Source organism: Somniosus microcephalus, unplaced genomic scaffold (genome assembly GCF_052327205.1).
Source record: "Somniosus microcephalus isolate GS21.2 unplaced genomic scaffold, FLI_Smic_1.0 unresolved_chr1, whole genome shotgun sequence".
In the NCBI taxonomy this organism is placed as follows: domain Eukaryota; kingdom Metazoa; phylum Chordata; class Chondrichthyes; order Squaliformes; family Somniosidae; genus Somniosus; species Somniosus microcephalus.
In genome coordinates, this window is record NW_028225179.1 from 159,244,558 (window position 1) to 159,265,751 (window position 21,194).

General features: G+C 60.5%; 1 protein-coding gene and 1 long non-coding RNA gene across 2 annotated transcripts in view; one reads left to right on the forward strand and one right to left on the reverse strand.

The window, feature by feature from the left end:
• LOC147096368 (zinc-binding protein A33-like) overlaps positions 1-21,194 on the forward strand; it is a 766,539-nt gene that overhangs the window by 21,286 nt on the left and 724,059 nt on the right. The window lies entirely within an intron of this gene.
• Positions 4-21,194, reverse strand: part of LOC147096370 (uncharacterized) — a 24,079-nt gene continuing 2,888 nt past the window's right edge. The window contains exons 2-4 of the long non-coding RNA XR_015074587.1: positions 6,022-6,113; positions 1,210-1,599; positions 4-379 (exon numbers count right to left, since the gene is read on the reverse strand). This is a non-coding gene — a long non-coding RNA (uncharacterized LOC147096370). The remainder of the gene's footprint in view (positions 380-1,209; positions 1,600-6,021; positions 6,114-21,194) is intronic.

Genomic DNA, 21,194 nt, shown 5'->3' on the forward strand with positions numbered 1-21,194 from the left:
AGGTTATAGTCCAACAGCTTTATTTGAAATCACAAGCTTTCGGAGCGCTGCTCCTTCGTCAGGTGAAGTGAAGAGTTGCATACAGACACAGTATATATAGTCAGAGAGTACTGCCAGATGATTACAGGTAATCTTTCTAACTGCCCTTTATCACACTTCGGCAGAGAAATAATCACAGCAATCACAGGTGTGAATGGTGTCCAAACAGGTCAGTCAGGAAACCATTACATCAAAGAACAATGAGGTGGGGTCACAGGGGGCAAACGTTGCAGATGCTGGGGTCTGTATGAAAAACAAAAAACGATTTTTTTTGCTGGGAATCACAGCAGGTCCAGCCGCATCTTTTGAGGGAGAAAGTTCCAGATTTCCACAACCCTTTCTGTGAATGAATAAAAAAAGTATTAAGGCACAATAGAGTAGGCAGGAAGGATGTGATGCAGCCTTGGATGTCAAAGACACCTAGGAGATTAAAGCTGTTCATCCTGTGAAAGAGCGGTTTAATTTATTCCCACACCCCAGCCTTTTCCCCAGAACCCTGAAAATTAGTCTCTTCAAGTCCATGTCCAATTGCCTTTTGAAAGTTCCTATGGAATCTGCTTCCACCACCCTTTCAGGTTCCAAATCTTAACAACCCTTTGTGAAAAAATATCTCCACATTTCCCCTCTAGTTCTCGTGCCAATTATTTTAAATCTGTGACCCCTGGCTACCAATCCACCCGCCAGAAGAAACAGTTTCTCCCTGTTTGCTCAATCAAAACCCCTCAGAATTTTGAATACCTCTATTAGGTGTCGCCTTAACCTTCTCTGCTCGAAGGAGAACAATCCCGGCTTCTGCAATCTCTCCACATAACTGAAGTCCCTCATTCCTACTATCATCCCAGTAAACCTCCTTCTTACCCTCTCCAAGACCGCGACATCCTTCCTAAAGTGTGGTTCCCTGAATTCTACACAATACTCCAGCTGAGGCCTAACCAGTGATTTGTAAAGGTTTAGCATGACTTCCGTGTTTTGAATTCAATGCCCCCATTTACAAAGCCAAGTATCCCACAAGCTTTCTTGACGGCCTTATCAACTTGCCCGGCCACCTTCAGAGATTTGTGAACATGCCCCCCAGGTCCCTCTGCGCTTCCACAACCCTCACAATAGAACCATTTAGATTATACTGCCTCTCCATGTTGTTCCTCCCAAAGTGCACCACTTCACACTTACTGCATTAAATTGTATCGCTCATGTGTCTGCCCATTTCACCAGTCTGCCTTTGTCCTCCTGAAGTCTGCTACTATCCTGCTCACTAATAACTACATCGCCAAGTTTTGTATCATCCGCAAACCTCAAAATTGTACTTTCTATACCCGAGTTCAGGTTATTTATATACAAGAAAAGCTTATCGTGAATTGTCTCGGATTTCCCACAGATTTGTCTCCATTCTGAATAATATCTAATATCATCCTTTTCCTCATTCAATTCTTTGACAAAATTCCACTCTTTTCATCCAAAATATAGCGCGATTTAGAAAATTCAGAGTCGATGAGGTTCTGCGATTGGTTCGACTGTTCCTGTGAAGACAAAAAAAAGAGTTTGTTAAAGAAGGAAGCAAAACTATCGCAGGTCACAAGCACATTGATCACCATGCTTAATAAACACTGAGCCACGCTGCTGAAAATGCACAGGGATAGAGTTCTGTTATCCGGGCATGGGGTGCATCACACGCTACCCGTACAGGCGCAGCCCACAACGGCCCACTGAGAATTCACCTTCATTTCACAGATGCTCTCTTGTTGCTTAAACTAAAAGTCTTCAAAAATGGTTTTCTTCTGCTCCTGGAATTGAAACAGCTCCAGTATATCGACAGAAATTGTCAACATCCATTTATATAGCGCCTTTAATGGAGTAAAACGTCCCAAGGTGCTTCACAGGAGTAGTACAAGACAAAAAAAAATTGACACCGATACACCTAAGGAGAATGTAGGGCAGGTGACCAAAAGCTTGGTCAAAGAGGAAGGTTTTAAGGAGCGTCTTAAAGGAGGAAAGAGAATTAGCGAGGCAGAGGGGTTTAGGCAGGGAATTCCAGAGCTTAGGGCCTCGGCAACAGAAGGCACGGCCACCAATGGTTGAGCGATTATAATCAGGGATGCTCAAGAGGGCAGAATTAGAGGAGTGCAGATATCTCGGGGGTTGTGGGGCTGGAGGAGATTACAGAGATAGGGAGGGGGGAGGCGTGGAGGTATTTGAAAACAAGGATGAGAGTTTTGAAATCGAGGCGTGCTTAACTGGGAGCCAATGTAGGTCAGCGAGCACAGGGGAGATGGGCGAACGGGTCTTGGTGTGAGTGAGGATAAAGTTCAAGTCTATACGAGGTGGAAGATGGGAGGCCAGCCAGGAGTGCGTTGGAGTCATCAAATCGAGAATGAACAAAGTCATGGGTGAGGGTTTCAGCAGCGGATGAGCTGAGGGAAGGGCGGAGACGGGCGAAGTTACGGAGGTGCAAATAGGTGGTCTTTGATATGCTGCGATATGTGGTCGGAAGCTCATTTCAGGGTCAAATATGACACCAAGGTTGCGAACAGTGTGGTTCAGCCTCAGACAGATGTTCGGGAGAGGGTGGAGTCAGCGGCTAGGGAACGGAGTCTGTGGTGGAGACCGAAAACAATGGCTTTGGTCTCCCCAATATTTAATTGGAGAACATTTTTGCTCATCACAAACTGTATGTCGGAGGAGCAGTCTGAGAATTTAGAGACCGTGGCGGGGTTGAGAGAAGAGGTACTAAGGTAGAGCTGGGTGTCGTCAGCGTACATGTGGAAACTGACGTCTGGTGGTGGTGAAAAGCGCTGTATAAATGTAAGTCTATGGTCATTAGGGCCCATCACCACTTTATGCTTTGCGCAGTGTTGCCAAGGTAAAAAAGCTCTTGTAAGACAGAGCACTATTTTTAAACCGTATACAGAGGAAATGACTCCTCGGTGCGGTGAAGCGACCACACTCACCATTTATAAAAATATAGATGCAGACACAAAGGTCAAGCCTGCTGCAGGTGTAATCTTTGCCCGGCAGCCAGCATGCTCGGTTAAAATAAAGCTGCAGGCTTTGAAATGGGCCTACCAAGGCAAAAATTCCAGCTTGAACCAATTTCCCAATACAAATTAAATGAGATTTAATGAGCTCGGGGGAGGAGGAAAGACTGCGCAAGTGGTAGAGCATTGATTCAGTGACATGGTTTAGCTCACCACGCTGGAGTAAGTATTTAATACCAGACAGAAACATGAGCAAAAAAAGGCTCACACACAGGTTTAACTTGCTTGGCAAAGTGCTCGCAAATGAGACACGTGTTCCTTCTGAAATCAGGACAGAAATACAGTACTACGCATCACCTAACACTTGTACAGAGCTGCTTTTGAAATGGGCTTTGCACATCTCCCTACTACAGAGTTAGTGTAGAATTACAGCACACAAACAGGCCGCTCAGTCCAACTGGTCCGTGCCGGTGTTTATGTCCCACACGAGCCTCCTCCCTCCCCATTCGGCATATCCTTCTATTCCTGATGTGTCCTGGCCAATATTTATCCCACAACCAACACCACCAGAACAGATTCTCTGGTCATTTTTCTCACTGCTGTTTGTGGGAGCTTGCTGTGCGCACGTTTGCCTACATTACACTCACTGCTCTTTAGAAGTACCTCATTGACAATGAAGTGTTTCGGGGGCCCTGAGGGTGTTAAAGGTGCTTCATAAATGCAAGGTATTTCCTTCAATCAACCAAACTGGCAGCCAGGGGAAAATGAGCTGCTTGGTTGGTGGAGGTTATAGGTTGTTGACTTTAATCAGAGAAATCAGAGAAAGTGACAGCACAGAAGGAGGCCATCTTGTCCGTGCCGGCCCACAAAGAGCTATCCAGCCTAATCCCACTTTCCAGCACTTGCTCCGTAGCCCTGTAGGTTGCGGCACTTCAGGTGCATATCCAAGCACTATTTAAATGTGATGAGGGTTTCTGCCTCTCCCACCCTTTCAGGCAGTGAGTTCCAGGCCCCCACCACCCTCAGTGAAAACATTGCTCCTCAAATCCCCTCTAAACCTCCGACCAATTACTTTAAATCTAAACCCTCTGGTTATCGACCCCTCTGCTCAGGGGAATAGGTCCTTCCTATCCACACTATCTAGGCCCCTCATAATTTTATACACCTCAATTAGGTCTCCGCTCAGCCTCCTCTGCTCCAAAGAAAACAACCCCAGCCTATCCAATCTTTCCTCATAGCTAAAATTCCCCAGCCCAGGCAACATCCTCGTAAATCTCCTCTGCACCCTCTCTAGTGCAATCACATCCTTCCTGTAATGTGGGGACCAGAACTGCACGCAGTATTCTAGCTGTGGCCTAACTAGTGTTTTATACAGTTCAAGCACAACCTCCCTGCTCTTATATTCTGTGCCTCGGCTAATAAAGGCAAGTATCCCGTACGCCTTCTTAACCACCTTATCTCCCTGTCCTGCTACCTTCAGGGATCTGTGGACATGCGCTCCAAGGTCCCTCTGATCCTCTGCACTTCTCAGTGTCCCACCAGTTATTATGTATTCCCTTGCCTTGTCTTAATGAAAAGACATCGACAAGCTTTGCTGCCTTTTTACTAAAATACTCCTGGATTTCCCTCGGCATTGCACATGGTTTGCAGCACAGAAACAGGCCAACTGGTCGGTGCTGGTGTTTATGCTCCACACGAGCCTCCTCCCACCCCTCTTCATCTCACCCCATCAGCTGATCCTTTCTCTCTCGTGTGTTTATCCAGCTTCCCCTTAAATGCATCGATGCTATTCGCCTCAACCACTCCATGTGGTAGCGAGTTCCACATTCTCACCCCTCTCTGGGTGAAGAAGTAATCCTGTAAAATCTGCCCCTTTACATAGTCTGACAGGAGGGCGATAATTGCACCAGAACTGCCCCCAACTCCTGCTGTCTATTTTTCTGGATTACCAATTTGTTTTTTTTTTAAACTCAGAAGGTTGTGGGTTCAAGTCCCGCTCCAGAACCTTGAGCACAAAAGTCTGGGCTGACTCTCGCAGTGCAGTACTGAGGGAGTGCTGCACTGTCGGAGGTGCCTCTTTCGGATGAGACCTTAACCCGAGGCCCCGTCTGCCATCTCAAGTGGATGTAAAAGATCCCATGGCACTATTTTGAAGAAGTGCAGGCGGAGTCCTCCCCAGTGTCCTGGCCAATATTTATCCATCGACCAACATCACAAAAACAGATTATTTGGTAGCTAACACGTTGCTGTTTGTGGGAGCTTGCTGTGCGCAAATCAGCTCCCACGTTTCCTACATTACAACTGTGAGCACACTTCAAAAATACTTCCAGATCACTACAACTCGCTGTGTAAAATTAAAAGTTTCATAAGAACATAAGAAATAGGAGCAGGAGTCGGCTATTTGGCCCTTCGAGCCTGCTCCGCCATTCAATAAGATCATGGCTGATCTTCTACCTCATCTCCACTTTCCTGCACGATCCCCATATCCCTGGATTCCCTTAATATTCAAAAATCTGTCTGGAATATACTCAACGACTGAGCCTCCACAGCCCTCTGGGGTAGAGAATTCCAAAGATTCACCACCCTCTGTGTGAAGAAATTTCTCCTCATCTCAGTCCTAAATGGCCGACCCCTTATTCTGAGACTGTGACCCCTGGTTCCAGACTCCCCAGCCCGGGGAAACATCCTCCCTGCATCTACCCTGTCAGCCCTGTAAGAATTTTTTTTTGTTGCTTCATGTCTCCTCTGGTTCTTTATCGAATCACATTAAATCTGGGTCAAACAAAGTGTGACACTGAGCCACATAAGGAGAGATTAGGACAGGTGACCAAAAGCTGGTTGAAGAGGTCGGTTTTAAGGAGGAGAGAGGTCGAGAGGCTTAGAAGAGAATTGCAGAGCTCAGGGCCTCGGCAGCTGAAGACACGGCTGCGGTTTGTTAATTTAAAAATTATACAATATATCGTGACACTCCAAATAACAGACTTGGCAGGTATGTAATTAGGAGCATTGCCTTCCAATGGATTCCACATTAGAGCTGCACCATCTGCAGTACATCCTGTCCCCACCAGACAGTACTGTGGCTCACTCACTGGTCAGCAGACCCTGTCAGTGCAAACATAATTCAATCAGTTTCCCCCTCTGTGTAATAATCCACAGACCCCCCCACCTCCTCGCCCCCCACTCCTCCTCGCCGCCGTCCCCCCCTCCTCCTCCTCCTCCTCCTCGCCCCCGTCCCCCCCTCCTCGCCCCCCTCCTCCTCCTCCTCGCCCCCGTCCCCCCCTCCTCCTCGCCCCCGTCCCCCCCCTCCTCCTCGCCCCCGTCCCCCCCCTCCTCCTCGCCCCCGTCCCCCCACCTCCTCCTCGCCCCCGTCCCCCCCGCCCACCCTCCTCCTCCTCGCCCCCTCCTCTTCCTCGCCCCCCGCTCCTCCTCCTCGCCCTCGCCCCCGTCCCCCCCGTCCTCCTCGCCCCCCCCCTCCTCCTCGCCACCCCCCTCCTCCTCGCACCCCCCTCCTCCTCGCCCCCGTCCCCCCCGCCCACCCTCCTCCTCCTCGCCCCCCTCCTCTTCCTCGCCCCCGCTCCTCCTCCTCGCCCCCGTCCCCCCCCTCCTCCTCGTCCCCCCCCTCCTCCTCGCCACCACCCCTCCTCCTCGCCCCCGTCCCCCCCTCCTCCTCGCCCCCGTCCCCCCCTCCTCCTCGCCCCCGTCCCCCCCTCCTCCTCGCCCCCGTCCCCCCCTCCTCCTCGCCCCCGTCCCCCGCTCCTCCTCGCCCCCGTCCCCCCTCCTCCTCGCCCCCGTCCCCCCCTCCTCCTCGCCCCCGTCCCCCCCTCCTCCTCGCCCCCGTCCCCCCCTCCTCCTCGCCCCCGTCCCCCCCTCCTCCTCGCCCCCGTCCCCCCTCCTCCTCGCCCCCGTCCCCCCCTCCTCCTCGCCCCCGTCCCCCCCTCCTCCTCACCCCCGTCCCCCCCTCCTCCTCGCCCCCGTCCCCCCCTCCTCCTCGCCCCCGTCCCCCCCTCCTCCTCGCCCCCGTCCCCCCCTCCTCCTCGCCCCCGTCCCCCCCTCCTCCTCGCCCCCGTCCCCCCCTCCTCCTCGCCCCCGTCCCCCCTCCTCCTCGCCCCCGTCCCCCCCTCCTCCTCGCCCCCGTCCCCCCCTCCTCCTCGCCCCCGTCCCCCCCTCCTCCTCGCCCCCGTCCCCCCCCTCCTCCTCGCCCCCGTCCCCCGCTCCTCCTCGCCCCCGTCCCCCCTCCTCCTCGCCCCCGTCCCCCCCTCCTCCTCGCCCCCGTCCCCCCCTCCTCCTCGCCCCCGTCCCCCCTCCTCCTCGCCCCCGTCCCCCCCTCCTCCTCGCCCCCGTCCCCCCCTCCTCCTCGCCCCCGTCCCCCCCCCTCGCCCCCGTACCCCCCCCTCCTCCTCGCCCCCCCTCCTCCTCCTCGCCCCCCCTCCTCCTCCTCGCCCCCCCTCCTCCTCGCCCCCCCCTCCTCCTCGCCCCCCCTCCTCCTCGCCCCCCCTCCTCCCCGTCCCCCCCCTCCTCCTCGCCCCCGTCCCCCCCTCCTCCTCGCCCCCGTCCCCCCCTCCTCCTCGCCCCCGTCCCCCCCTCCTCCTCGCCCCCGTCACCCCCTCCTCCTCGCCCCCGTTCCCCCCTCCTCCTCGCCCCCGTCCCCCCTCCTCCTCGCCCCCGTCCCCCCCTCCTCCTCGCCCCCGCCTCCTCCTCGCCCCCGTCCCCCCCTCCTCGCCCCCGTCCCCCCCTCCTCGCCCCCGTCCCCCCCTCCTCCTCGCCCCCGTCCCCCCCTCCTCGCCCCCGTCCCTCCTCCTCCTCCTCGCCCCCCCCCGCCCCCTCCTCCTCGCCCCCGCCCCCCCCTCCTCCTCGCCCCCGCCCCCCCTCCTCGCCCCCGCCCCCCCTCCTCCTCGCCCCCGTCCCCCCCCCCTCCTCCTCGCCCCCGTCCCCCCCCCTGCTCCTCGCCCCTGTCCCCCCCCTCCTCCTCGCCCCCTCCTCCTCCTCGCCCCCGTCCCCCCCTACTCCTCCCCGTCCCCCCCCTCCTCCTCGCCCCGTCCCCCCCCTCCTCCTCACCCCCGTCCCCCCCTCCTCCTCGCCCCCGTCCCCCCCTCCTCCTCGCCCCCGTCCCCCCTCCTCCTCGCCCCCGTCCCCCCCTCCTCCTCGCCCCCGTCTCCCCCCCTCCTCCTCGCCCCCGTCTCCCCCCCTCCTCCTCGCCCCCGTCCCCCACTCCTCCTCGCCCCCCCTCCTCCTCCCCGCCCCCGTGCCCCCCTCCTCACCCCCGTCCCCCCCTCCTCCTCGCCCCCCCTCCTCCTCCCCGCCCCCGTGCCCCCCTCCTCACCCCCGTCCCCCCCTCCTCCTCGCCCCCCCTACTCCTCGCCCCCCCTCCTCCCCTCCTCCTTACCCCAGTCCGCCCCTCCTCCTTACCCCAGTCCCCCCTCCTCCTTACCCCAGTCAATTCAATTCGCTTTATTGGCATGACAAGTTACATCTTATGTTGCCAAAGCATCGAAAAACATTCATGTTTATACACAAAAATACAGGTCTATCCATACAGTGTATAAACAGATATATCCCCGAGTGTATAAATATACTTTCATATAATTTATATATACTCTTTTCTTATATTTAGTGGTTGTCCCTCTGTTTATGGCAAGCTGTAACATAGTGTGCCGCTAGTGTTACACAATTTCTCTCTTCCCCTAGTAGGTATGGGAGTTTTTGGTCGTCATTCAAATTTCTGAATTCCGGGCATATTTTTGTGAATTTTGGGTAGAAATTCTCCCTTATGCCCTGATATTTTCTACAAGCTATGAGGAAGTGCATCTCTGTCTCCACCACTCCCTAACTGCAGTGAGAGCATATCCTGTCCTCTCTTGGTAGCCGGGTCTGCCTGTGTCTACCTTTTTTGATCGCCAGGCTATGTTCACTAAGTCTGTACATTGTCAAGGTTTTTCTCAGTTTGCTATCCTTTACCATGGTCAGGTAATCAGCCATGTTGTATTGTCTGTTTAGGGCCAAGTGGCAATTGAGTTTGCTTTGGGTTTTTGTTGTTTCTGCCCAATATGACAGATATTTTTCCTTTTGCTTAGCGACGATTGTGTTGGGTCGAATTCTTTGTGTTACGCTGTCACTGTCCTGGGGCTGGTTATTGTTAGTAGTTACTTCACCGAGTCCCAGGACTAGTTGACTGAGGGGATTCTTCTTTATGGTCCTCTCTTGGCATTTCAGGGCTTCGTAATGATAGCATTGGGGGTTGCTCATTTCTAGGTGTTTCCAAAATTTGGTGGCTCTTTTTTGGATAGTGATTATTAATGGATATTGGCCTAGTTCTGCCCTGCATGCATTGTTTACGGTTTTCCTTTGAGTCCGGAGGATACTTTTACAGAATTCTGCATGTAGGATCTCAATTGGGTGTTTGTCCCATTTTGCAAATTCTTGTTGTGTTAGCGGTCCCCAGACCTCACTGCCATAGAGTGCAATTGGTTCAATTAATGATTTGAAAATTTTGAGCCAAATGCTAATTGGGATTTCTATTTGGATTGATTTTTTAATGGCATAGAAAGCCCTTCTTGCTTTCTCTTTCAGTTCATTCACAGCCAGTTTGAAATTTCCCATAGAACTGATTTTTAAGCCCAAGTATGTGTAGTTAGTGGTTTGTTCAATTTTGGTTGTTCCTAGTGTGAAATTTATTTTGGGTCCCTGATGTCTGGATCTTGGCTGGAACACAAGGATTTTGGTTTTTTGGGGATTTATTGTCAGGGCCCAAGTCTGGCAGTACGACTCCAGCAGATCCAGGTTCTGCTGTAGACCCTCCTTAGTTGGTGACAGCAGAACCAGGTCATCTGCATAGAGGAGGAATTTAACCTTGGATTCATATAGGGTGAGGCCGGGTGCTGTAGATTGTTCAAGTAGTTTTGCCAATTCATTTATGTAAATATTAAAGAGTGTCGGTGAGATTGCCGAGCCCTGCGTCACCCCCCGCCCGTGGGAAGTATTTTGTTTGTTTGTCTCCAATTTTAACTGCACATTTGTTGTTTGTATACATTGATTTAATTACATCATATGTTTTTCCCCCTATCCCGCTTTCGATAAGTTTCAGGAATAAACCGTCGTGCCAGATGGAATCGAAAGCCTTCTGGAAATCTATAAAGCATGCGTAGATTTTGCTTTTGTTTTGATGAACGTGTTTGTCAATTAGGGTCTGTAGGGTGAAGATATGATCTGATGTTCTGTAGTTTGGCAGGAATCCAATTTGGCTTTTACTCAAGACATTGTGCTCAAGGAAGTTTATAAGTCTTTTGTTTATGATACTACAGAATACCTTCCCCAGGTTACTGTTTACACAGATGCCTCGATAGTTATTTGGGTCGACTTTGTCCCCACTTTTGTATATGGGCGTTATGAGTCCTTTGTTCCAGATATCAGGGAAGTAACCGACACTCAGAACCAAGTTGAAGAGTTTTAGGATAGCCAGTTTCATTTTATCGTCTGTGTGTTTAATGATCTCGCTTAGTATGCCATCTGCCCCGCAAGCTTTTCCTGGTCGCAGGTCCTTGAGTTTTTCAAAAAGTTCTTTTTCTGTTATTATGGAGTCTAGCGGGTTTTGGTTATCTTTTATGGCCATTTCTAGCTTTTCCAGTTTTTTGCATATTTGGTGTTGCTCTGGCCTTAGTGTGTTTTTCTGGTATAATTTTTCAAAGTGGTTTTCCCATGTGTCTCCATTTTGAATGGCCAATTCGTCGTGTTGTTTTTTGTGTAATGTATTCCAGTTGTCCCAGAAAAAATTGGAATCAATGGATTCCTCAATGGAGCTGAGTGTATTCTTAATATATTGCTTTTTTTGGTTCTGAGTGTGTTTCTGTGTTGTGTTAGTGTCTGACAATAAGTAAGGCGTAATTCCTCGTTTTCTGGATGTCTGTGTTTTTGGTTTGATATTTTTGTAAGTTTTTTTCCTCATGTTATGGCAATCTGGGTCAAACCATTTTTCATAGTTTTTTGTTTTGGGTTTGCTCTTGCGAGCTTTCAAGTTTGACCTTATTGCCAAATTAGCAAAAATATTGTTTAGGTTATTCACTGCCCGGTTTACACCTTCTTTATTGTGAGTGTATATGTTATCCAGAAAGGTGTCCAAGAGAGCTTGAGTTGATTCATTGCTAATTGCTTTCTGGTATTTTTTCCGTGTCGTTTTTGGCCCCTCCTCGTTACCCCAGTACCCCCCTCCTCCTTACCCCAGTCTCCCCTCCTCCTCCTTACCCCAGTCCCCCCCCTCCTCCCCTCCTCCTTACCCCAGACCCCCCTCCTCCTCCCCTCCTCCTAACCCCAGTCCCCCCTCCTCCTCCCCTCCTCCTTACCCCAGTCCCCCCTCCTCCTTACCCCAGTCCCCCTCCTCCTGCTTACCCCAGTCCCCCCCTCCTCCCCCTCCTCCTTACCCCAGTACCCCCCTTCTCCTCCTTACCCCAGACCCCCCTCCTCCTGCTCCTTACCCCCAGTCCCCCCCTCCTCCTCCTCACCCCAGTCCCCCCTCCCCCTCCCCACCCAGTCCCCCCCTCCTCCTCACCCCAGTCCCCCCTCCTCCTCCTCCTCACCCCAGTCCCCCCTCCTCCTCCTCCTCACCCCAGTCCCCCCCTCCTCCTCCTCCTCACCGCATTCCCCCCTCCTCCTCCTCCCATTCCCCCCTCCTCCTCACCCCAGACCCCCCCTCCTCCTGCTCCTTACCCCAGTCCCCCCTCCTCCTCCTCACCCCAGTCCCCCCTCCCCCTCCCCCCCAATCCCCCCTCCTCCTCCTCCTCCTCACCCCAGTCCCCCCTCCTCCTCCTCCTCACCCCAGTCCCCCCTCCTCCTCCTCCTCACCCCATTCCCCCCTCCTCCTCCTCACCCCATTCCCCCCTCCTCCTCCTCCTTACCCCAGACACCCCCCTCCTCCTGCTCCTTACCCCTGTCCCCCCCTCCTCACCCCAGTCCCTCCTCCTCCTCCTCCTCCCAGTCCCCCCTCCTCCTCACCCCAGTCCCCCACTCCTCCTCCTCCTCACCCCAGTTCCCCCTCCTCCTCACCCCAGTCCCCCCCGACTCCTCACCCCAGTCCCCCTTCCTCCTCCTCACCCCAGTCCCCCCTTCCTCCACCTCCTCACCCCAGTCACCCCCTCCTCCTCACCGCAGTCCCCCCTCCTCCTCCTCACCCCAGTCCCCCCCCTCCTCCTCCTCACCCCAGTCCCCCCTCCTCCTCCTCACCCCAGTCCCCCCCTCCTCCTCCTCACCCCAGCCCCCCTCCTCCTCCTCCCCCCAGTCCCCCCATCCACCTCCTCACCAGAGTCCCCCCTGCTCCTCCTCACCCCAGTCACGCCCTCCTCCTCCTCACCCCAGACCTCCTCCTCCTCCTCACCCCAGTCCCCCCCTCCTCCTCCTCACCCCAGTCCCCCCCTCCTCCTCCTCACCCCAGTCCCCCCCCTCCGCCTCCTCACCCCAGTCCCCCGCTCCGCCTCCTCACCCCAGTCCCCCCTCCTCCTCCTCCTCCTCACCCCAGTCCCCCCTCCTCCTCCTCCTCACCCCAGTCCCCCCTCCTCCTCCTCCTCACCCCAGTCCCCCCTCCTCCTCCTCCTCACCCCATTCCCCCCTCCTCCTCCTCACCCCATTCCCCCCTCCTCCTCCTCCTTACCCCAGACACCCCCTCCTCCTGCTCCTTACCCCAGTCTCCCCTCCTCACCCCAGTCCCTCCTCCTCCTCCTCTTCCCAGTCCCCCCTCCTCCTCACCCCAGTCCCCGCTCCTCCTCCTCCTCACCCCAGTTCCCCCTCCTCCTCACCCCAGTCCCCCCGACTCCTCACCCCAGTCCCCCTTCCTCCTCCTCACCCCAGTCCCCCTTCCTCCTCCTCCTCACCCCAGTCACCCCCTCCTCCTCACCGCAGTCCCCCCCTCCTCCTCCTCACCCCAGTCCCCCCTCCTCCTCCTCACCCCAGTCCCCCCTCCTCCTCCTCACCCAGTCCCCCCCTCCTCCTCCTCCCCCCAGTCTCCCCCTCCACCTCCTCACCAGAGTCCCCCCTTCTCCTCCTCACCCCAGTCCCCCCCTCCTCCTCCTCACCCCAGACCTCCTCCTCCTCCTCACCCCAGTCCCCCCCTCCTCCTCCTCACCCCAGTCCCCCCTCCTCCTCCTCACCCCAGTCCCCCCCTCCGCCTCCTCACCCCAGTCCCCCCTCCTCCTCCACACCCCAGTCCACCCCTCCTCCTCCTCCTCACCCCAGTCCCCCCTCCTCCTCCTCACCCCCAGTCCCCCCTCCTCACCCCAGTCCCCCCCCTCCTCCTCCCAGTCCCCTCCTCCTCCTCACCCCAGTCCCCCCTCCTTCTCCTCACCCCAGTCCCCCCTCCTTCTCCTCACCCCAGTCCCCCCTCCTTCTCCTCACCCCAGTCCCCCCCTCCTCCCCCAGTCCCCCCCTCCTCCTCCTCACCCCAGTCCCCCCCTCCTCCTCCTCACCCCAGTCCCCCCTCCTCCTCCTCCTCCTCACCCCAGTCCCCCCTCCTCCTCCTCCTCACCCCAGTCTCCCCTCCTCCTCCTCCTCCTCCTCACCCCAGTCCCCCCTCCTCCTCCTCACCCCAGTACCCCCTCCTCCTCCTCCTCCTCACCCCAGTCCCCCCTCCTCCTCCTCCTCACCCCAGTCCCCCTTCCTCCTCCTCCTCACCCCAGTCCCCCCCTCCTCCTCCGCACCCCAGTCCCCCCTCCTCCTCCTCACCCCAGTCCCCCCTCCTCCTCCTCCTCCCAGTCCCCCCTCCTCCTCCCCCCAGTCCCCCCTCCTCCTCCCCCCAGACCCCCCTCCTCCTCCTCACCCTAGTCCCCCCCCTCCTCCTCCTCCCCCCAGTCCCCCCTTCTCCTCCCCCAGTCCCCCCTTCTCCTCCCCCCAGTCCCCCCCTCCTCCTCCTCCCCCCAGTCCCCCTCCTCCTCCTCATCCCAGTCCCCTCCTCCTCCTCCCAGTCCCCCCTCCTCCTCCCAGTCCCCCCTCCTCCTCCCCCCAGTCCCCCCCCTCCTCCTCACCCCAGTTCCCCCCTCCTCCTCCTCACCCCCGTCCCCCCTCCTCCTCCTCCTCACCCCAGTCCCCCCTCCTCCTCCTCACCCCAGTCCCCCCCTCCTCACCCCAGTCCCCCCCTCCTCCTCCGCCTCACCCCAGTCCCCCCCCTCCTCCTCCTCCTCACCCCAGACCCCCCTCCTCCTCCTCCTCACCCCAGTCCCCCCTCCTCCTCCTCCTCACCGTCCCCCCCCTCCTCCTCCTCCTCACCCCAGTACCCCATCCTCCTCCTCACCCCAGTCCCCCCTTCCTCCTCACCCCAATCCCCTCCTCCTCCTCACCCCAGTCCCCCCCTCCTCCTCACCCCAGTCCCCCCCTCCTCCTCCTCACCCCAGTCCCCCCCCCTCCTCCTCCTCACCCCAGTCCCCCCCTCCTCCTCCTCCTCACCCCAGTCCCCCCCTCCTCCTCCTCCTCACCCCAGTCCCTCCTCCTCCTCCTCACCCCAGTCCCCCCCTCCTCCTCCTCCTCACCCCAGTACCCCCCTCTTCCTCCTCACCCCAGTCCCCCCAAACTCCTCACCCCAATCCCCTCCTCCTCCTCACCCCAGTCCCCCCCCTCCTCCTCACCCCAGTCCCCCCCTCCTCCTCACCCCAGTCCCCCCTCCTCCTCACCCCAGTCCCCCCCCTCCTCCTCACCCCAGTCCCCCCCTCCTCCTCACCCCAGTCCCCCCCTCCTCCTCCTCACCCCAGTCCCCCCTCCTCCTCCTCCTCACCCCAGTCCCCCCCTCCTCCTCCTCCTCACCCCAGTCCCCCCCCTCCTCCTCCTCCTCACCCCAGTCCCCCCCTCCTCCTCCTCCTCACCCCAGTCCCCCCCTCCTCCTCCTCCTCCTCACCCCAGTCCCCCCCTCCTCCTCCTCCTCCTCACCACAGTGCCCCCCTCCTCCTCCTCACCCCAGTCCCCCCTCCTCCTCCTCACCCCAGTCCCCCCCTCCTCCTCACAACCCCAGTCCCCCCTCCTCCTCACCACCCCAGTCCCCCCTCCTCCTCCTCACCCCAGTCCCCCCCTCCTCCTCCCCGTCACCCCAGTCCCCCCTCCTCCTCCCCCCTCACCCCAGTCCCCCCTCCTCCTCCCCCCAGTCCCCCCTCCTCCTCCTCACCCCAGTCCCCCCTCCTCCTCCTCCTCACCCCAGTTCCCCCTCCTCCTCCTCCTTACCCCAGTCCCCCCTCCTCCTCCTCCTTACCCCAGTCCCCCCTCCTCCTCCTCCTCCTTACCCCAGTCCCCCCCTCCTCCTCCTTACCCCAGTCCCCCCTCCTCCTCCTCCTTACCCCAGTCCCCCCTCCTCCTCCTCCTTACCCCAGACCCCCCCTCCTCCTCCTCCCCCCAGTCCCACCTCCTCCTCCTCCTTACACCAGTCCCCCCTCATCCTCCTCACCCCAGTCCCCCCTCCTCCTCCTCCTCCTCCTTACCCCGTCCCCTCTCCTCCTCCTCCTTACCCCAGTACCCCCTCCTCCTCACCCCAGTCCCCCCTCCTCCTCCTCCTCACCCCAGTCCCCCCTCCTCCTCCTCACCCCAGTCCCCCCTCCTCCTCCTCACCCCAGTCCCCCCTCCTCCTCTCCTTACCCCAGTCCCCCCTCCTCATCACCCCAGTCCCCCCCTGCTCCTCCTCCTCACCCTCCTTACCCCAGTCCCCCCTCCTCCTCCTCCTTACCCCAGTCCCCCCTCCTCCTCCTCCTTACCCCAGTCCCCCCTCCTCCTCCTCCTTACCTCAGTCCCCCCTCCTCCTCCTTACCCCAGTCCCCCCTCCTCCTCCTCCTTACCCCAGTCCCCCCTCCTCCTCCTCCTTACCCCAGTCCCCCCTCCTCCTCCTCCTTACCCCAGTCCCCCCTCCTCCTCCTCCCCCCAGTCCCACCTCCTCCTCCTCCTTACCCCAGTCCCCCCTCCTCCTCCTCCTCACCCCAGTCCCCCCTCCTCCTCCTTACCCCAGTCCCCTCTCCTCCTCCTCCTTACCCCAGTACCCTCTCCTCCTCACCCCAGTCCCCCCTCCTCCTCCTCCTCACCCCAGTCCCCCCGTCCTCCTCCTCGTCACCCCAGTCCCCCCTCCTCCTCCTCACCCCAGTCCCCCCTCCTCCTCCTCCTCACCCCAGTCCCCCCTCCTCCTCCTCACCCCAGTCCCCCCCTCCTCACCCCAGTCCCCCCCTCCTCCTCCGCCTCACCCCAGTCCCCCCCCTCCTCCTCCTCCTCACCCCAGACCCCCCTCCTCCTCCTCCTCACCCCAGTCCCCCCTCCTCCTCCTCCTCACCGTCCCCCCTCCTCCTCCTCCTCCTCACCCCAGTACCCCCATCCTCCTCCTCACCCCAGTCCCCCCTTCCTCCTCACCCCAATCCCCTCCGCCTCCTCACCCCAGTCCCCCCCTCCTCCTCACCCCAGTCCCCCCCTCCTCCTCCTCACCCCAGTCCCCCCCCCTCCTCCTCCTCACCCCAGTCCCCCCCTCCTCCTCCTCCTCACCCCAGTCCCCCCCTCCTCCTCCTCCTCACCCCAGTCCCTCCTCCTCCTCCTCACCCCAGTCCCCCCCTCCTCCTCCTCCTCACCCCAGTACCCCCTCCTCCTCCTCACCCCAGTCCCCCCAAACTCCTCACCCCAATCCCCTCCTCCTCCTCACCCCCAGTCCCCCCCTCCTCCTCACCCCAGTCCCCCCCTCCTCCTCACCCCAGTCCCCCCCTCCTCCTCACCCCAGTCCCCCCCTCCTCCTCACCCCAGTCCCCCCCTCCTCCTCACCCCAGTCCCCCCCTCCTCCTCCTCACCCCAGTCCCCCCCTCCTCCTCCTCCTCACCCCAGTCCCCCCCTCCTCCTCCTCCTCACCCCAGTCCCCCCCTCCTCCTCCTCCTCACCCCAGTCCCCCCCTCCTCCTCCTCCTCACCCCAGTCCCCCCCCTCCTCCTCCTCCTCCTCACCCCAGTCCCCCCCTCCTCCTCCTCCTCCTCACCACAGTCCCCCCTCCTCCTCCTCACCCCAGTCCCCCCTCCTCCTCCTCCTCCTCACCCCAGTCCCCCCCTCCTCCTCACCACCCCAGTCCCCCCCTCCTCCTCACCACCCCAGTCCCCCCTCCTCCTACTCACCCCAGTCCCCCTCCTCCTCCCCCTCACCCCAGTCCCCCCTCCTCCTCCCCCTCACCCCAGTCCCCCCTCCTCCTCCCCCCAGTCCCCCCTCCTCCTCCTCACCCCAGTCCCCCCTCCTCCTCCTCCTCACCCCAGTCCCCCCCTCCCTCCTCCTCCTTACCCCAGTCCCCCCTCCTCCTCCTCCTTACCCCAGTCCCCCCTCCTCCTCCTCCTCCTTACCCCAGTCCCCCCTCCTCCTCCTTACCCCAGTCCCCCCTCCTCCTCTTTACCCCAGTCCCCCTCCTCCTCCTCCTTACCCCAGTCCCCCCTCCTCCTCCTCCCCCCAGTCCCACCTCCTCCTCCTCCTTACACCAGTCCCCCCTCCTCCTCCTCACCCCAGTCCCCCCTCCTCCTCCTCCTCCTCCTTACCCCGTCCCCTCTCCTCCTCCTCCTACCCCAGTACCCCCCTCCTCCTCACCCCGTCCCCCCTCCTCCTCCTCCTCACCCCAGTCCCCCCTCCTCCTCCTCACCCCAGTCCCCCCTCCTCCTCCTCACCCCAGTCCCCCCTCCTCCTCTCCTTACCCCAGTCCCCCCTCCTCATCACCCCAGTCCCCCCTGCTCCTCCTCCTCACCCTCCTTACCCCAGTCCCCCCTCCTCCTCCTCCTTACCCCAGTCCCCCCTCCTCCTCCTCCTTACCCCAGTCCCCCCTCCTCCTCCTCCTTACCTCAGTCCCCCCTCCTCCTCCTTACCCCAGTCCCCCCTCCTCCTCCTCCTTACCCCAGTCCCCCCTCCTCCTCCTCCTTACCCCAGTCCCCCCTCCTCCTCCTCCTTACCCCAGTCCCCCCTCCTCCTCCTCCCCCCAGTCCCACCTCCTCCTCCTCCTTACCCCAGTCCCCCCTCCTCCTCCTCCTCACCCCAGTCCCCCCTCCTCCTCCTTACCCCAGTCCCCTCTCCTCTCCTCCTTACCCCAGTACCCTCTCCTCCTCACCCCAGTCCCCCCTCCTCCTCCTCCTCACCCCAGTCCCCCGTCCTCCTCCTCCTCACCCCAGTCCCCCCTCCTCCTCCTCACCCCAGTCCCCCCTCCTCCTCCTCCTTACCCCAGTCCCCCCTCCTCCTCCTCACCCCAGTCCCCCCTGCTCCTCCTCCTCACCCCAGTCCCCCCTCCTCCTCCTCCCCCCAGTCCCCCCTCCTCCTCCTCACCCCAGTCCTCCCACTCCTCCTCCTCCTCACCCCAGTCCTCCCCCTCCTCCTCCTCCTCACCCCAGTCCCCCTCCTCCTCCTCCTCCTCCCCCCAGTCCCACCTCCTCCTCCTCCTTACCCCAGTCCCACCTCCTCCTCCTCCTTACCCAGTCCCACCTCCTCCTCCTCCTTACCCCAGTCCCCCCCTCCTCCTCCTTACCCCAGTCCCCCTCCTCCTCCTCCTCACCCCAGTCCCCCCTCCTCCTCCTCACCCCAGACCCCCTCCTCCTCCTCCTTACCCCAGTCCCCCCTCCTCCTTCCCCCAGTCCCCCCTGCTCCTCCTCCTCACCCCAGTCCCCCCTCCTCCTCCTCACCCCAGTCCCCCCTCCTCCTCCTCACCCCAGTCCCCCCTCCTCCTCCTCACCCCCCCCAGTCCCACCTCCTCCTCCTCCTTACCCCAGTCCCACCTCCTCCTCCTCCTTACCCCAGTCCCCCCTCCTCCTCCTCACCCCAGTCCCCCCCTCCTCCTCCTCCTCCTTACCCCCAGTCCCCCTCTCCTCCTCCTCCTTACCCCAGTACCCCCTCCTCCTCACCCCAGTCCCCCCTCCTCCTCCTCCTCACCCCAGTCCCCCCTCCTCCTCCTCACCCCAGACCCCCTCCTCCTCCTCCTTACCCCAGTCCCCCCTCCTCCTTCCCCCAGTCCCCACTGCTCCTCCTCCTCACCCCAGTCCTCCCCCTCCTCCTCCTCCTCACCCCAGTCCCCCTCCTCCTCCCCCCAGTCCCCCTCCTCCCCCCAGTCCCACCTCCTCCTCCTCCTCCTTACCCCAGTCCCACCTCCTCCTCCTCCTTACCCCAGTCCCCCCTCCTCCTCCCCCTCACCCCAGTCCCCCCTCCTCCTCCTCCTACTTACCCCAGTCCCCTCTCCTCCTCCTCCTTACCCCAGTCCCCTCTCCTCCTCCTCCTTACCCAGTCCCCCCTCCTCCTCACCCCAGTCCCCCCTCCTCCTCCTCACCCCAGTCCCCCGCTCCTCCTCCTCACCCCAGTTCCCCCTCCTCCTCACCCCAGTCCCCCCTCCTCCCCCCAGTCCCCCTCCTCCTCCTCACCCCAGTCCCCCCCTCCTCCTCCCCCCAGTCCCCTCCTCCTCCACACCCCAGTCTCCCCCTCCTCCTCACCCCAGTCTCCCCCCTCCTCCTCACCCCAGTCTCCCCCCTCCTCCTCACCCCAGTCCCACCTCCTCCTCCTCCTTACCCCAGTCCCCCCTCCTCCTCCTCACCCCCAGTCCCCCCTCCTCCTCCTGCTCACCCCAGTCCCCCCTCCTCCTCCTCCTCACCCCAGTCCCCCCTCCTCCTCATCACCCCAGTCCCCCCTCCTCCTCATTACCCCAGGCCCCCCTCCTCCTCATTACCCCAGGCCCCCCTCCTCCTCAATACCCCAGGCCCCCCTCCTCCTCAATACCCCAGGCCCCCCTCCTCCTCAATACCCCAGGCCCCCTCCTCCTCAATACCCCAGGCCCCCCTCCTCCTCAATACCCCAGGCCCCCCTCCTCCTCAATAACCCAGGCCCCCCTCCTCCTCAATACCCCAGGCCCCCCTCCTCCTCAATACCCCAGGCCCCCCTCCTCCTCAATACCCCAGGCCCCCCTCCTCCTCAATACCCCAGGCCCCCCTCCTCCTCAATACCCCAGGCCCCCCCTCCTCCTCAATACCCCAGGCCCCCCTCCTCCTCAATACCCCAGGCCCCCCCTCCTCCTCAATACCCCAGGCCCCCCGCCTCCTCAATACCCCAGGCCCCCCTCCTCAATACCCCAGGCCCCCCTCCTCCTCAATACCCCAGGCCCCCCTCCTCCTCAATACCCCAGGCCCACCTCCTCCTCAATACCCCAGGCCCCCCTCCTCCTCAATACCCCAGGCCCCCCCTCCTCCTCAATACCCCAGGCCCCCCTCCTCCTCAATACCCCAGGCCCCCCTCCTCCTCAATACCCCAGGCCCCCCTCCTCCTCAATACCCCAGGCCCCCCTCCTCCTCAATACCCCAGGCCCCCCTCCTCCTCACCCCAGGCCCCCCTCCTCCTCACCCCAGGCCCCCCTCCTCCTCACCCCAGGCCCCCCTCCTCCTCACCCCAGGCCCCCCTCCTCCTCACCCCAGGCCCCCCTCCTCCTCACCCCAGGCCCCCCTCCTCCTCACCCCAGCCCCCCTCCTCCTCCTCCTTACCCCAGTCCCCCCTCCTCCTCCTCCTTACCCCAGTCCCCCCTCCTCCTCCTCCTTACCCCAGTCCCCCCTCCTCCTCCTCCTTACCCCAGACCCCCCTCCTCCTCCTCCTTACCCCAGTCCCCCCTCCTTCTCCTCCTTACCCCAGTCCCCCCTCCTCCTCCTCCTTACCCCAGTCCCCCCTCCTCCTCCTTACCCCAGTGCCTCCCCTCCTTAGCCCAGTCCCCCCCTCCTCCTTACCCCAGTCCCCCCTCCTCCTTACCCCAGTCCCCCCCTCCTCCTTACCCCAGTCCCCCCTCCTCCTTACCCCAGTATACCCTCCTCCTTACCCCAGTACCCCCTCCTCCTTACCCCAGTCCCCCCTCCTCCTTACCCCAGTCCCCCCCTCCTCCTTACCCCAGTCCCCCCCTCCTCCTTACCCCAGTCCCCCCTCCTCCTTACCCCAGTCCCCCCTCCTCCTCCTCCTTACCCCAGTCCCCCCTCCTCCTCACCCAGTCCCCCCTCCGCCTCCTCCTTACCCCAGTCCCCCCTCCTCCTCACCCCAGTTCCCCCTCCTCCTCCTCACCCGTGCCCCCCTCCTTAGCCCAGTCCCCCCTCCTCCTCACCCCAGTCCCCCCTCCTCCTCCTCCTCACCCCAGTCCCCCCCTCCTCCTCCTGCTTACCCCAGTCCCCCCTCCTCCTCACCCCAGTCCCCCCTCCTCCTCCTCCTTACCCCAGTCCCCCCTCCTCCT